Raw genomic sequence first — 14259 nt, 5'->3', positions numbered from 1 at the left:
CTCCTTAAGATCATGAATGTCTTTGCAGACTGCCATTTCTAAACCCTTCTATACTGTTCTGGTTTTGCTTTTAATGACCAATATAACAAAATACTTAACAACGTCTGCAGAAGAAGACTAGAAAATCCTATTCATGTGAACCATTTCTATGTTTGTATTTGATGTATTACTGCTTAGGTTTTACCAGTAGCCCATTTATAGAACTCCCATCAGAAAGTCTGTGTCCTCACCGTGATTCTAATACAAAAAATAAGCTTCAGGTAGCTCAGAGTGGAGTTCTTCTGGGGAACACCACATAGCTAAACATTGTGAGCTCCCTTCAGCTTTCTTGGGTGAAACAGAAAGACCTTTCCTATGCTTCCATTAAAGCACTCAAAGTCATGAATTTTTGACACAGCTTTTCAATGCTTTTACTAGGAAATGATGCAGTTGAGCGTAAGTAAGAGAATATTCGTGAAGGATTTCACTGGAGCACCTGCTGGGTCTCCTTTGCTGGTTCAGTCACCTAGGGCAATCTCATCGATAGGGACCATCACCTCATTTACCCCTAAATCTGAAAACTGAGCAAATTAAGGCAAGGTCCAACATTCCCCTCAAAGAAGAGAGGCACTCTGCTTCAGCTGCATCTGCTTTTTAGTAAAGCATTCGTTATTCACCTCCATTCTCATTCCTAAACACTGCAGTGAGGTAGAAAAGCAAAAGAAAGACATCTTAATTTCCCTCAGCTATTCATAAGCCATTTTGCCCACAGCCCACCTTGCCCTGACACCCCATGCTCAGCCTCCAGCTGCAGAGGTGCCAGAGCACGTTTATAGCAGCTGCTCCTGAAGCACATGTGAAAAACATTTGCAGCAAAAAGCGGCTTCCTATGAGAACAACAGCAGGCCTCTATGGAGGGATTAAGAGACTGATGGATCCCAGACAACTGAGAGTCATGAGCAGCTAAGAGGAACAAATCACTGCCTTCTCATCCAACTCATGGCTTCTGGCACTGAGCAAGCTTTGGAAGAAGCAAAAGAAGAGGCAGAGGGAGGCATATGACAGCAGAACGGAGCCAAAAATCATTTTCAATACAGTAATAATATTGAATCTGCATGGAAAAAAAGGAATGACAAGGTCATGACCTGCGATCGCCCTTGACAACTTTATTTCTCTCTTTTCACAAACCTGTAGACTTTGCTGAGCACGCTCTAAGGCCCAGCGACATTAACATGAACTTCTCCAGTCATATCACTGGGATTCTGGCTCATAACTTTTCTGGGCAAAAAAACATGTGAAATCTCACAGTTCCTCATTTTCAGGATCGCTCTGTTGGAAAAAGAGAGTCCTGTCTTTGCATGGATAGTACCCCATGGTCATGCATACTCTATGTGCATTAAAAACGTTTTCTTTCTGGAAAGAGAAGTTTAAGAAATTACAATACTATCACCCCTTCCCTTCATCTACCAAATCAGAGATTGCAGATGGGACATGTCACATGGGTTTCTTTCTGTGCAATGCCCTACGGTTGCAGGTTTGCTGCCAAGAAAGGTGAGGCTCCGGTGAAGCTGCCAGATGCAATAGGGAGATGCTTTCTACCAGCCTTGCTGATTTTGAAGAAGGGTAGCAAATAACTAAAGGCAGTGATTTAAATTTCCTCTGATGTTTCTACTACATAATCAGTAGACTTGTACCAATGCACAACAAGCAGCTGCTTAGTCAAAAGCTTCTTGAGTAAAACCAATACAAGGAGAGCAGGGCTCTGCAGTTGCACCTACTGTTGCTCTTGGAGTACACACCTGAGACCCCAAAAAGCCTTGGAGAATAAATGGAGAAAATGATGTAAGTGAGGACAATATGCCTGGATAGCAGGGAGTAAAACAGCATCAGGAGGAAACAGACTGGATCTCAGATGGCTTTATCCTTCCTCCTGAAACTAGCCAGAGGCTGGATGTGCTGCAGCTGTGCCAAGACAGGGTGCAGTATAGAGGGAAGGACTTTGTGGGAAATAAAATGACATAAAAAAAAAAAAAAAGAAACAGAAGTACAATTACAGGACCATCATAAAATTCACCTAGATTCAAAGCAGTCATAATTTTGTGCCATCAATCATTTAAAGCCCTATAGGACAAATATTAGGGAGCTGTAATGTTCCCCCAGCATCATCTCTTTGGACTGTTAGGGAAGAGTAACACAGAGCCCCTAAAAAATACAACATTTTTCAGTAATGATTACAGCATGGAGATGATACTCTTGGGGATTAACAACTGCCTGGGAGGTGCTCAGGCTCAGGAAGGGACATTTGCCAGTGACTGATTTGTGGAAAAGCTCTATGATCATTAGCAACACCATGTGAGGAAAACCAGAAATAGTGTTGTGCTGGATTTTAATTTTTCTGCATTGGGTACACAAAGTATCTTTTATTGCCACCAACATACACTGTGTCAGGAGCCAGGTTTTTTTGAGACCTCCCTGATGAGGGTGTGCTCCAGGGAGGAGAGGTAGATTCCTCACTTCTGAGATGTCAAGTAAGGTACCCAAAGCCATCCTCAAAAGCACAAACACACCCTGAGTATTTCTGTTTAGTTCCTAGTATTCATCACCTTGAAGGCCACATTGTGCCTCTTCTCAAGGTTTCCACAGCAGTTAATGCAAAATACAGCTTCACAAAGAAAAGGAGTGCTTCTTCCACATGCCTGGGACAGAAGTCATCTCACTATAGATACAGCTGGCAGCTCTCCTGTACTTTTAGATAATCTCTTAATGCTCCAAAACTGATTATGATGTACTCAGAGGTACAGGATTTGATCCAGAAAAAGCACCTGTACTGAAAGTACAATTGGCTCCCAAATTCTGGGCAAATTCTGGGGACAGAGAAGAAAGAAATGAGGAGAAGAAGAGGATATTGAAGAATTCAGAGAAACTAGAAGCTGTGCCTTTGAATTCAGTGCAATCTGAGCAGGTTATTTACCAACCTCAGTCTCCAGGGCTTGGTGCTCTCTGCACAGTCCTCATGGCCATCTCCTCACACTGGGTGAGGAGAGTGCAATCTGCCAGCAGCAGATCAGCTGAGCAGCTCAAGGTGGGCGAATGGTGAAAACAGCAGTTTGTACCCTTCCTCTCCTGCATTTTGCTCCTAACATTTTATTCCCTTTCCTGCAGGCGGGGGAGGAGGGAGAGCCGCTTGGACCTCCACATGTTCAAAGAGCAAATGAGATTAACTTTATAATTACTTCCTGATTCTCTGCGTGAGCAATCTGTCCTCACCCAGACAGATGGCAACTGCTGCTGCACAGCTGCTCCAGCACGGGCAGGGCTGGTGGGTGAACAGCAGGCTGGTGGGATGCTCCTTTGGCTCACCAACCCCACAGAATCCAGGAAGGAAACCCAGACTGTCAGCCAAAGAGAGCACAGTCTGTAAGTCATTCCCACAGGATGGCTGGTAGTTTATCAGAGACTAATTTAAAGCATGCTTGTTCATTAAGACACAGACCATACCAGCCAACAATGGGAACACATCAGACAATCAGAGGAAGCTACAGCATTCCCACCAGTGCTACTTGTGAACGATCTCCTCACCAGACCTCCTACTTTCTAGTAACTGGGAATGAATATACATATATACGTGCATGTATATATGTACTTTTTGACTGTGTATTTTTGTGTACTTAAATAAAGCCTAGTTCAGAGTAGTCCGATTCAGAAGTTGCTTAGGCACTATCACCACAAAGTAACTGCAAGAGCAGTTGCAGCACTAAGTCTCCCTTCTGTCACTCCATATACAAGGTACAGCATCACTTTGTCAGCTACCACAGCACTGTTTTGTCTCAGCCTGCCACTATTACGGGCATATGAATATAACAGCCTCTTGAGTGCTAAGCTGGTATCAGCCAGACCAAAAAACAAAAAAAACAAAAACCCCACACCAAACAAATGTATTAGAAAAATACGAAAGAAAGAAAGCACGGTCCTTGATTCAACAATAAAAAAGAAAAAAAAAAACAAACATAAAAAGCAAGAAGTTTTCCCCATTCTCCTCCATTCCATAAAAGCAATGAGTTGTCCCAGACAACCAGCTGGCTCCTAACATGGCTGAAGTTTTATACAACTTCAAAAGAGAAGATACCATCAGCCAGAGTAACAAAAACAAACAAAAAAACTCTTTAATTTGCCATTATGTGTTCCTGAGAGATTTGACCCTTGATTGTAATGTCACATTCCTACCAAAATTTCCATGACAGTTAAGATTTTTACACATGAATGGATGGATGAATTTGTTTCCAGCAAAGGAAGACGTATCACCTACGTAGCTGCACAGAGCTCCATGAACTTTCGGACTGTGTACCAAAATATGTGGTAAAAATCCATAACAAATGAAGCTCCCACACAGCTTCTCACCAAGCAGAGAAGAAAAGAGCTGCTAGAAAACCAACAACGAGCATTTAGAAAATGAACATTTTGCCAATGAATATATTCACCAGGCTCAAAGCATCACTCTAGTTCTGCTCCAACACAATTGTTATGCTGGTGTGAAATGCATGTACTGAAATCTATCCAAGCTCCTGCTCAGACACTATGATATGCTGCAAGCAGGTCCCCTGGCAGATGCAGGTGGCAGGTTTAAAGCAGGCACCAGCTGCAGCAATCCTGATGCCCAGGGCAGGAGAAGAGCACCTATGGCAGTACCATCCTCTACAGCAAAGCAGGCATATGCGAGAACAACTCGAGGCAAAGGAACAGCAGCAACTGTGTGGGGATCAGAGGAGCTCTGTATTTAAACTGTCTATAGCAGGCTTGGACATGTATGACCACACAGCGTACCTCCTTTGAGTAATCCAGCAGAGGCTTCCCTGTACCACCCAAGAGTTGCAATGGGAATGCAAAGCTACAAACCTTAATGTGCCACTGAGTGCTTACAACTTTCCACAACTCCTCTGTAACCAGGTAACAACCCTGTGCAAGCAGCAGGAGTCACTTACATCCAGAACAAATGCTTCTTCAGCAAAAGGTGGCCCTGTTGGGGATCCATATTAGTTGGTTACTTCCACGCTCTTGTTAAAACATGGGAAGCACTGGAGATCCAGTATCACAAGTCATCGAACAGCAACACAATTCAGATCTCAGATCCAACTGCACAGCTCAACCATAGATCTTACAGCACATTAAACCAAACTATGGAAAATCTGATGAAAACCCAGCATTACCATAGCAAAATTAGCTGATAAGCAAAGAGAAGGATGAGTCTGGATATGAGGGCTCACTGTGAAGCTTGTCAGAACTGTGTTGGTGGACAATATTGGCTGGTCAGTGCCTTAATGGTAAATTTACCTGGAGCCATCTGCATAGTGCTGACAACAGAGGGAATTTTTGCTAGGGTTTCAGCATTCACATTTGAGCATGAGTTGCACAACAAAGATAGAAAAGTGAATCAGAATGGAGATCCTGAACAGTGATGGCCAACACTGGCAGCAGTTATCTTCAGCAAGCAAGGAATACGTATGTTAATGGAAAGGAACTGCAACCTGAAGCTGCTCCAGCTGAAGTCCCTAACTTCTACCAGAGCTATCACTTAATCTCTGCTGAATTAGCAGTGAGAGCACTGCTCTACCCTTTCAGAGAACAATGCTGGAAAGCTGCCAGGGGTTAACAGGCAAGGAAAGTGTCAGGGAAAACCCCCCAAAGAACACAAACCCCATACTTGAAAGCTATTCAGGAGATTGGAGCAAGCTGAGGCATTGCCTCTCACGTTTGGTTTAGGGGAATTTCTCTGAACATCACAGGCACTTGCACCTCAGTAAAAATTAACTACTAGTTGGACATTTTTTTCCTCCAAATTGTATCAAACAAAATGCTCCCAAGCATTTACAAAACAGCAAAAAATAGTCGTATTTAAGCATTTTTAATTATTACTGTTTTGCACTAAACTGTGGGGGTCTCAGCCACAGGCCAAAATCTCCCTGAGTCAGGTGATGTGGGAAGGCAGTACAAAAAGATTATTTTAGCAGAGGCAAAAACAGAAGCATATGTTCTCCCAGGATATGTTCTAGGCACAACCCATTCATGGGTAATTAGAGTAGCAGAAGAGTTTCCACATAATCTCACAGCAGCAAGCTAGACAGCATGGAATTAAAAAGAAAAAAAATCTTCCTTGTATCCCTTCATTTTCAAACAAAAAGTGAGAAAAAAGGCTTTTGTCAGGCACCAGGAAAGACCAGCAGACCCCAGTTGTTTCGCATTGAGCCAGCCTTTGGCTCTAAAGACCTCACCAAGACAACAGCAGCACAGCTGCCCCAGGCAGGACAGCACTGCCCCACTGCTCATGGGAAGCACATGTGACACATTTGCCCCTATTTAAAGACAACTTAGAAATGAAAGGCAACTTAGAAATGACAGCCCAAATTAATTCTGATGGCTAGGAAGTTGAAAGGCTACTATTAATACTACATTGCAGCTATAAATTCTATTTTTTACTTCTGCATGTTTGCCACATACATAAATATGCACCAGAAATGTCTTAGTTTTGCTGGAATACTCTTGGGTGATGGTTGGTGGCTCTCACCTGTTAATTACAGGGCAGGGGAAGAAACATACTCTCTCTAAAATATAATTTCTGTGGTTATAATGATGCTCAAACAAGATACACACAAACAAAAATAGCCCTCAAAGGTGAAAAATAAAATAAATAGAAAGGAACACTCCCTTCCCCTACTGCTCTCCTAGATCCATTCTTTTCAGCAGACCAGGCAGAGCTTCAAGAGCTGAAAGAATCTGCTGCCTTCTCCAAGCAGTGAGATTGGGCCAGAAGTCTCCAGGCTTTGAAATTCAAAAGCCTCTCTCAGCTTAAATGATTTACTGTGGTCATGGAACCCAAGTTTCTATTTTTAAAAAAATCAAGCATATAAAGAAGCCTCATGCATATTAGTTCCTCATTTTTACTGAATCCGACTTCCACCCTGGGAAAAAATCTCCTAAAAATGCCAAGGCCAGAGGTTCAAGGAGAACCCCAAACTGCCCAGTACAACGCAGGTGCATTGACGTTCCCCCACCAAAAAAAAACACAGCCAAATGGCTGTATGACGGAAGCCATTGCCTCAATGGAAGGAGAGCTGGAAGGCAATTTTCCATCTATGCCATCACAGTACTGCAGCCTTGTTGGGAGGATGCAGAATGCTGCAGCTGCACCAAACAATGTGGTGCCAAACCTGCATCTCCCACTTGGGTGCCAGGGCTGCATAGCATTTCAGTGAGGTGTACCAAGGTGCAGCAGGGCCCACGGATCTGTGTCCTCCCTCAAGCTGCTTCATGCATAAAGGCTGCAGTAAATAAAGCTTGCTATATGTGCTCTTCCACTCTGTAGAAAATAAAAGACCCCTAGATAGCCCAGCATCCTTAATACAAATGGTCTCATCTTCTACACTGCTGCACACTTCCACTCAGTAATTCAGTAACATCAGCCACAGACAAACATATCCCCTGAGAGTCACAGGTTTACTGTAGTAATTTACAGCCCTTAAACAGATGAAACCGAAAAGTAATTGGAGAAGGTGGGGAGGAGGACAGGATAGGAATTAGGACAGCACAAGAGTTGACTGTCAGTGCTGCACAGCACGAGACAGCAGTGTTTGCATACAAATGCCCCAAGGAAAGGGTACACGGTGTTGCCCATGGAAATAATTTATACCAGGACAGCAGTGCAAAAAAGAATCAATACCTTTAGCTACTCTAAAAGCATGGATGTCACTCACCTTCTCAGCACTTGCTCTGACAAACTCTTTCTCAAGTGCTTCCCAGACTTCAGCCCAGCCGCTCGCACAACAGCATAAATAAGCCCTAGCTCATCACATCCTGCTCAGTGCTACAGATCAAGCCACCAGCACCAAGACATATCTGCATCTACCAACCCCAGAGCACAACAAAACATTTGGGTTTCTTTTCTGCAGCAAGCAAAGAAGTTGTAAATTCACAACTAAACAGATTGCCGCCTGGAGAGGACCTGCATCAGGCTAAAGGTGTTTTGTTTTCCTTTCAACGTTGAGAAGATAGGGGCTTTGCTGCAGAATCAGCAAAACAAGTTGTTTTTAAAAATCAAAGCAAAGTGATTTTCTCTTAACTAACTTCAAATGTCCCCTATGACTCTGGCCACCCTGACCACTGGCACCATCCAGACTTTCGAGCCTACTGCAGTATTCCTCACAGAGGTCACAACTGTCTTGAAATTCCACTAAATCCACTGTTATTTCCTGTTCTTTACTTTATCAGCTTAATAAATCTGCTCCATTATTGCTTCATTTGCAGAGGCAGGCAAGAGACAGTGCAGCACAGCAGATGCAGAGAACTTGATCGCCGAGGATCGCCGCTTCGGAGCTGTTTCAGCCAGAGTCGCAGCGGCTGATCGCGAAGAACACGTGGATCTCGATCGGTTCCCTCTTCCGGGGGTCCCCGAGACAACAGAGAAGCCCGGCAGATCTCGCGAGAGCGGCTGACGCAGCGGGGGCGTTGCCAGGGCAACGCCTTGAAAAAACCTCCGCGTCGCTGCCCACCAGGGCGGAGAGGAGAGGCGTTATCACTGTGAGGTAAGTGGCAGGTGCGGGGTCACCCATTAACGACCTGGTAAGGGGGCGAGGGCAGAGCCAGCACTATCAGCAGCAGGGTGGGGCTTATCGGTCACGCCCTGTTAAGGCTATTCTAGTTGTGCTAATTAGTCTTCAGGTTCTCCATGGCTCCACCCCGGCGGAAGGCTACTGTCTCTAAAAATAATGTGGGGACCCAGACAGAGGCCCCCTGCACATGTAAAAGAAAGACTGCCAAGAAGAATGCAGAGGTGCAGACTGAGGTCCCAAAACAACATGCTAGTGTGCAGGTCACTGGCTGTGATGAGTGCCAGAGCCTGGCCCTTGCAGTGCCAGGCGATGGAGGCAGCACTTGTGTAAGATGTGACCAGCTAAAGGACTTACTTTGCCTTGTGGTCAACCTGAAGGAGGAGGTGGAGAGGCTAAGGACCATAAAGGAATGTGAGAGGGAGATTGATTGGTGGTGCCAGTCCCTATCAGCCCCGAGATCTTGGCACACAGCTGAGGCTCTGCGTGGAGCGTGTCACTCCCTGCCGCCTTGCAAACAGGTAGTAGAGGGGAACCGGCAGGTAGACTGTGTTCCTGCTGCAGTGCAAGGCAATTTGAGAGCAGAGCAAGGCAATCTAAGGGAGGAGGAGGAGTGGAAAAGGATACCAGCTCGGCGAAGTGGGCGTCCTCCATCCCGACCATCCTCGGCTCCCCAGGTGCCTCTGCAAAATAGGTTTGAGGCCCTGAATCTCGAGGGAGAGGTGAGTGAGGGGGTGGAGGGAGGTCCACCTGTAAGGTTGCCTCGGGCGAAGTGGTCGACCCCACGCCTCAAGACTGCCTCCGCCCGGAAGGACAGAAGGGTGGTTGTCATAGGTCTCTCCCTGCTGAGAGGAACGGAAGGCCCTATATGTCGGCCTGACCCTACCCGTAGGGAGGTGTGCTGCCTCCCTGGGGCAAGGGTCAGGGATATTGCTAGGAAACTTCCTGGTCTGATTGGCCCTTCTGATTATTACCCATTATTGATAGTTCAGGCTGGCAGCGATGTAGTCGCTGAGAGAAGCCTGAGGTCTATCAAGGAAGACTTCAGGGGACTGGGGCGGGTAGTTGAAGGAACGGGTGTGCAGGTGGTTTTTTCTTCCCTACCTTCAGTGGCAGGGAAGGATACCGAGAGCATCCAAAAAACCCGCCTCATAAATAAATGGCTAAGAAGTTGGTGCAAGCACAGGAACTTCGGTTTTTTTGACCACGGGGCAATTTACTCTGCGCCTGGCATGATGGCTGCGGATGGAAGTAGCCTGTCTCCAAGGGGTAAGAGGATCCTAGCCCAGGAACTGGCAGGGCTCATTGAAAGGTGTTTAAACTAGGTATGAAGGGGGAAGGGGACAGAATGAGGGCCACTGGGGTTGAGCGGGTAGTTCGTGGCTCAAAATGGAGTTCGATGGGTGAAAAGGGTGGAGTTCAAAGGGATGGAGAGAGGCAGGGGGGTGCTGCTTCCCTAAAGTGTCTATACACTAATGCGCGCAGCATGGGAAATAAACAGGAAGAGTTGGAGATCTGTGTGCGGTCGCAAGGCCATGATCTCATTGCGATCACGGAGACGTGGTGGGACAGCTCGCATGACTGGAATGTTGTCATGGAGGGCTATGTGCTTTTTAGGAAAGATCGGCTGGCGAGGCGGGGTGGTGGAGTTGCTCTTTATGTGAGAGAGCAGCTAGAATGTATTGAACTCCACCTGGGGGAGGGTGATGTAGCAGTGGAGAGCTTGTGGGTGAGAATCAAGGGGCAGGCTGGTATGGGTGACACCGTTGTGGGTGTGTACTACAGGCCCCCTGATCAGGAGGAGGAGGTTGACGAGGCCTTCCACAAGCAACTGAAAGTAGCGTCGCAATCCCAGGCGCTGGTGCTTATGGGGGACTTCAATTATCCAGATATTTGCTGGAAAAGCAACGTGGCCAGGCATGCGCAGTCCAGACGGTTCCTGCAATGTGTCGAAGACAACTTTCTGATGCAGATGGTGGAGGAACCAACGAGGGGAGGGGTGTTACTGGACCTTATTCTCACAAATAAGGACGGGTTTGTTAAGGAAGTAAAAGTTGGGGGTAGCTTGGGTTGTAGTGACCACGAGATGGTGGAGTTCAAGATCTTGAGTGGAAGGAGCAAAGCAAAAAGTAGGATTGCTACCCTGGACTTTAGGAGAGCCAACTTTGATCTCTTCCGGGACCTACTTGGAGCTATCCCGTGGGCTAGGGTGTTAGAAGGTAAGGGGGCCTGTGAGAGCTGGTTGGCATTTAAACAGCTCTTCTTCCAAGCCCAGGATCGGTGCGTCCCTGTGAGCAAGAAATCAGGAAAGGGTGGCAGGAGACCTGTGTGGATGAGCAAGGAGCTCATGCACAAACTCAAAGGGAAAAAGAAGGTCCATGAAATGTGGAAAAAGGGTCTGACCACTCGGGAAGAATATAGAAATGTTGTCAGGGCCTGCAGGGATGCGACGAGGAAGGCTAAAGCCCACCTGGAATTGAATCTAGCAAAGGTGGTAAAGGATAATAAAAAAGGTTTTTTTAAGTATGTTAACAGTAAAAGGAAGACTAGGGAGAATGTAGGTCCCCTACTAAGTGAGGGGGGTGTTCTGGTAACGGGGGATGCTGAGAAGGCGGAGATACTGAACGCCTTCTTTGCTTCTGTCTTCAGTGAAAAAGCTCCCCCTCGGGAATCCCAGGCCCTGGTGGTTAGTGAGAAGGTCTGGGGAATGGAAGACTTCCCTTTAGTCAGGGAAGAGGCGGTCCGAGAGCGCCTAGGCAACACCAATGTTCATAAATCCATGGGACCCGATGGGGTGCATCCACGGGTGCTGAGGGAGCTGGCAGAGGTGATTGCTGAACCGCTCTCTATCATCTTTGAGAGGTCTTGGAGAATGGGGGAGGTGCCTGAAGACTGGAGGATAGCCAATGTCACTCCGGTCTTCAAAAAGGGCAAGAAGGAAGATCCAGGTAATTACAGGCCAGTCAGCCTCACCTCTGTCCCTGGAAAGGTGATGGAACAGATTGTGCTGGATGCCATCTCCAGACAACTGGAAGAAAAGGAGGTTATCAGGAGTAGTCAGCACGGGTTCACCAGGGGGAGGTCGTGCTTGACCAACCTGGTAGCCTTCTATGATGTTGTCACTGGCTGGGTGGATGGGGGGAGAGCAGTGGATGTAGTCTACCTTGATTTCAGCAAGGCATTTGACACTGTCTCCCACGACATCCTTATAACGAAGCTGAGGAAGTGCGGGATAGATGAGTGGACAGTGAGGTGGGTTGAGAACTGGCTGACTGGCAGAGCACAGAGGGTTGTCATTGGCGGTGCAGAGTCTGGTTGGAGACCTGTAACCAGCGGTGTTCCCCAGGGGTCGGTGCTGGGACCGGTCCTGTTCAACATCTTCATCAATGACCTTGATGAGGGGGTAGTGGCCACCCTCAGCAAGTTTGCTGATGATACGAAGTTGGGAGGATTGGCTGACACGCCCGAAGGCTGTGCTGCCATTCAGCGAGACCTGGACAGGCTGGAGAGCTGGGCAGTAAGGAACCAGATGAAGTTTAACAAAAGCAAGTGTAGAGTCTTGCACCTAGGGAGGAATAATTCCATGCACCGGTACAGGTTGGGGGATGACCTGCTGGAGAGGAGCTCTGCAGAGAGGGACCTGGGTGTCCTGGTGGACGACAGGTTGGCCATTAGCCAGCAGTGTGCCCTTGTGGCCAAAAAGGCCAATGGCATTCTGGGGTGCATTAAAAGGAGCGTGGCCAGCAGGTCGAGGGAGGTGATCCTCCCCCTCTACTCTGCCCTGGTAAGGCCTCATCTGGAGTACTGTGTCCAGTTCTGGGCTCCCCAGTACAAAAAAGACAGGGATCTCTTGGAAAGAGTCCAGCGGAGAGCCACAAAGATGGTGAAGGGCCTGGAGCATCTCCCCTATGAGGAAAGGCTAAGTGAGCTGGGTCTGTTTAGCCTTGAGAAGAGAAGACTGAGAGGGGACCTGATCCAGGTCTATAAATATCTAAGGTGTGGGGGGCAAAGTGGCGAGGCCAGACTCTTTTCAGCAGTGTGCGGAGACAGGACAAGGGGAAATGGCCAGAAGCTGGAGCATAGGAAGTTCCGCACCAATGTGCGCAAGAACTTCTTTACGGTGAGGGTGACGGAGCACTGGAACAGGCTGCCCAGGGAGGTTGTGGAGTCTCCTTCTCTGGAGATATTCAAGACCCGCCTGGACGCCTACCTGTGCGACCTGGTGTAGGGATCCTGCTTTGGCAGGGGGGTTGGACTCGATGATCTCTGGAGGTCCCTTCCAACCCCTACGATTCTGTGATTCTGTGATTCTGTGAACTTTATTAAAAACAAAAAGGATGAGGGAGGGAATCTAAGCAAATGCTTCGGTTTGTATCTGAGATCTCAAAACATGTGCCCAGAGCTGCAGGAGCCAGCCAAAGTAGTGGCAAAAATTCCCTGAGGCCTTTAGGTCCCTCCAGAAGCTCTTCTCATCATTGTGGCCACCCTAAACCACAGCACAGCACACCTCTAGCCTCTATATGGGATCATACAGCAGAAGAGCTGCATTGCATCCAAAGATCAAACCATAGGTTATCTAGCCCCGTGGTATGTAAATATAGCTCAGTAGCAGACATGGATAAAAGCCACTCCAAGCTCTCCAGGGCTCTGCCAGATGTATCTAGCCAGTTTCTGGAAAGCTCAGATTGACTGACTAGGAATCCCAGTAGATACATATGTCGCCTGTTTCATTGCCTGCATTTCCTGAAAGAGTACCAAGGAAAAAGCACTAAAGGGTACATCCCTTTACATATGTCTAAGCCATGTCCATCCTTCCTGGCATCTGCTGGCAACGGGATTGAGGGGAAAGAAGATGCCATTCAGAGATGTCAGTGGAGGAGCTTGTCCAGACAGACAGCAATAATGGTAAACACCATACGCTATTTTCACTAGTTGCACTAACACAGCACAGGCAACCTCTAGATATCTGGCATATCTTTGTGGGATTTACATTCTGCATACGTGACTACATAAGTGCACTGCAGAAAAAGTGCAGAGGGGTGGCCTGTTTTAAGAGCAGCATCAACATTCATGCTCAGTCTGTCACAGACCGCGCACCCACGTTGTCCCTCTGTGTGACTGTGCAGGTGAGGGCCCATATGGAAAATCAAAGGGAAAACAAAAAATACTTTGGGAAGAGCCTGGGTTCAGCTAATTGCCCTCTGATACCCCCACACTCTGCTTCAAACTCAAATGCCGAGAAAATCATGCTCCCAGCTCAAGTTTTCAGAGGGTACTAAGTATTGTACGTATAGCAGGTTGCACTCTACAGTGCCATCATTTCTGATTTCAATAGGCTTTCATCGTTCTTTTTGCCATTACAGAAATTAGGGCCAGTTAGGAATCTCACAGTTTGACCATTTGTGCAGGAAACAGAATGTTCTTTTTCACAGGATTACGTGAAAATAGAGTATCTTTATTTTCAGCAGTGATTCTCTTCTCCTGTTGTTTAATACTGAATAGAGAAGCTGAACAAGCAAACAAACAAGACAATACGAGGGGCAAGCTTTCCCTAAAGCATTCGCTCTGCCTAAGCATTTGTCAGCCCCTTTATGTGAAAGAGAGGAAATGCAAGGCAAAGAGAGAACGTGAGAAAAAGCATCATATTTCTGCCTAAGCACACAGATGAAATGAAGGCTTTATA

At 46.9% G+C, this 14259-nt stretch overlaps 1 protein-coding gene across 11 annotated transcripts in view; it reads right to left on the bottom strand.

Annotated features, from left to right (window-relative positions):
- PRR5 (proline rich 5) overlaps positions 1–14259 on the bottom strand; it is a 91058-nt gene that overhangs the window by 69111 nt on the left and 7688 nt on the right. Inside the window, exon 1 of one of the 11 annotated variants that reach the window (XM_090147287.1) lies at positions 7725–8567. The exons of 9 other annotated variants lie outside the window; for them this stretch is intronic. The gene's annotated coding sequence lies outside the window, so the exon portion shown is untranslated. Of the gene's footprint in view, positions 1–2954; positions 6105–7724; positions 8568–14259 lie in introns of those variants that run through there. One more of the 11 variants, XM_090147296.1, reaches the window with a different exon arrangement.

This window comes from Phasianus colchicus, chromosome 1 (assembly GCF_987193195.1).
Source record: "Phasianus colchicus chromosome 1, bPhaCol1.hap1.1, whole genome shotgun sequence".
Classification (NCBI taxonomy): domain Eukaryota; kingdom Metazoa; phylum Chordata; class Aves; order Galliformes; family Phasianidae; genus Phasianus; species Phasianus colchicus.
This window is presented reverse-complemented; position numbering and strand designations above follow the sequence as displayed.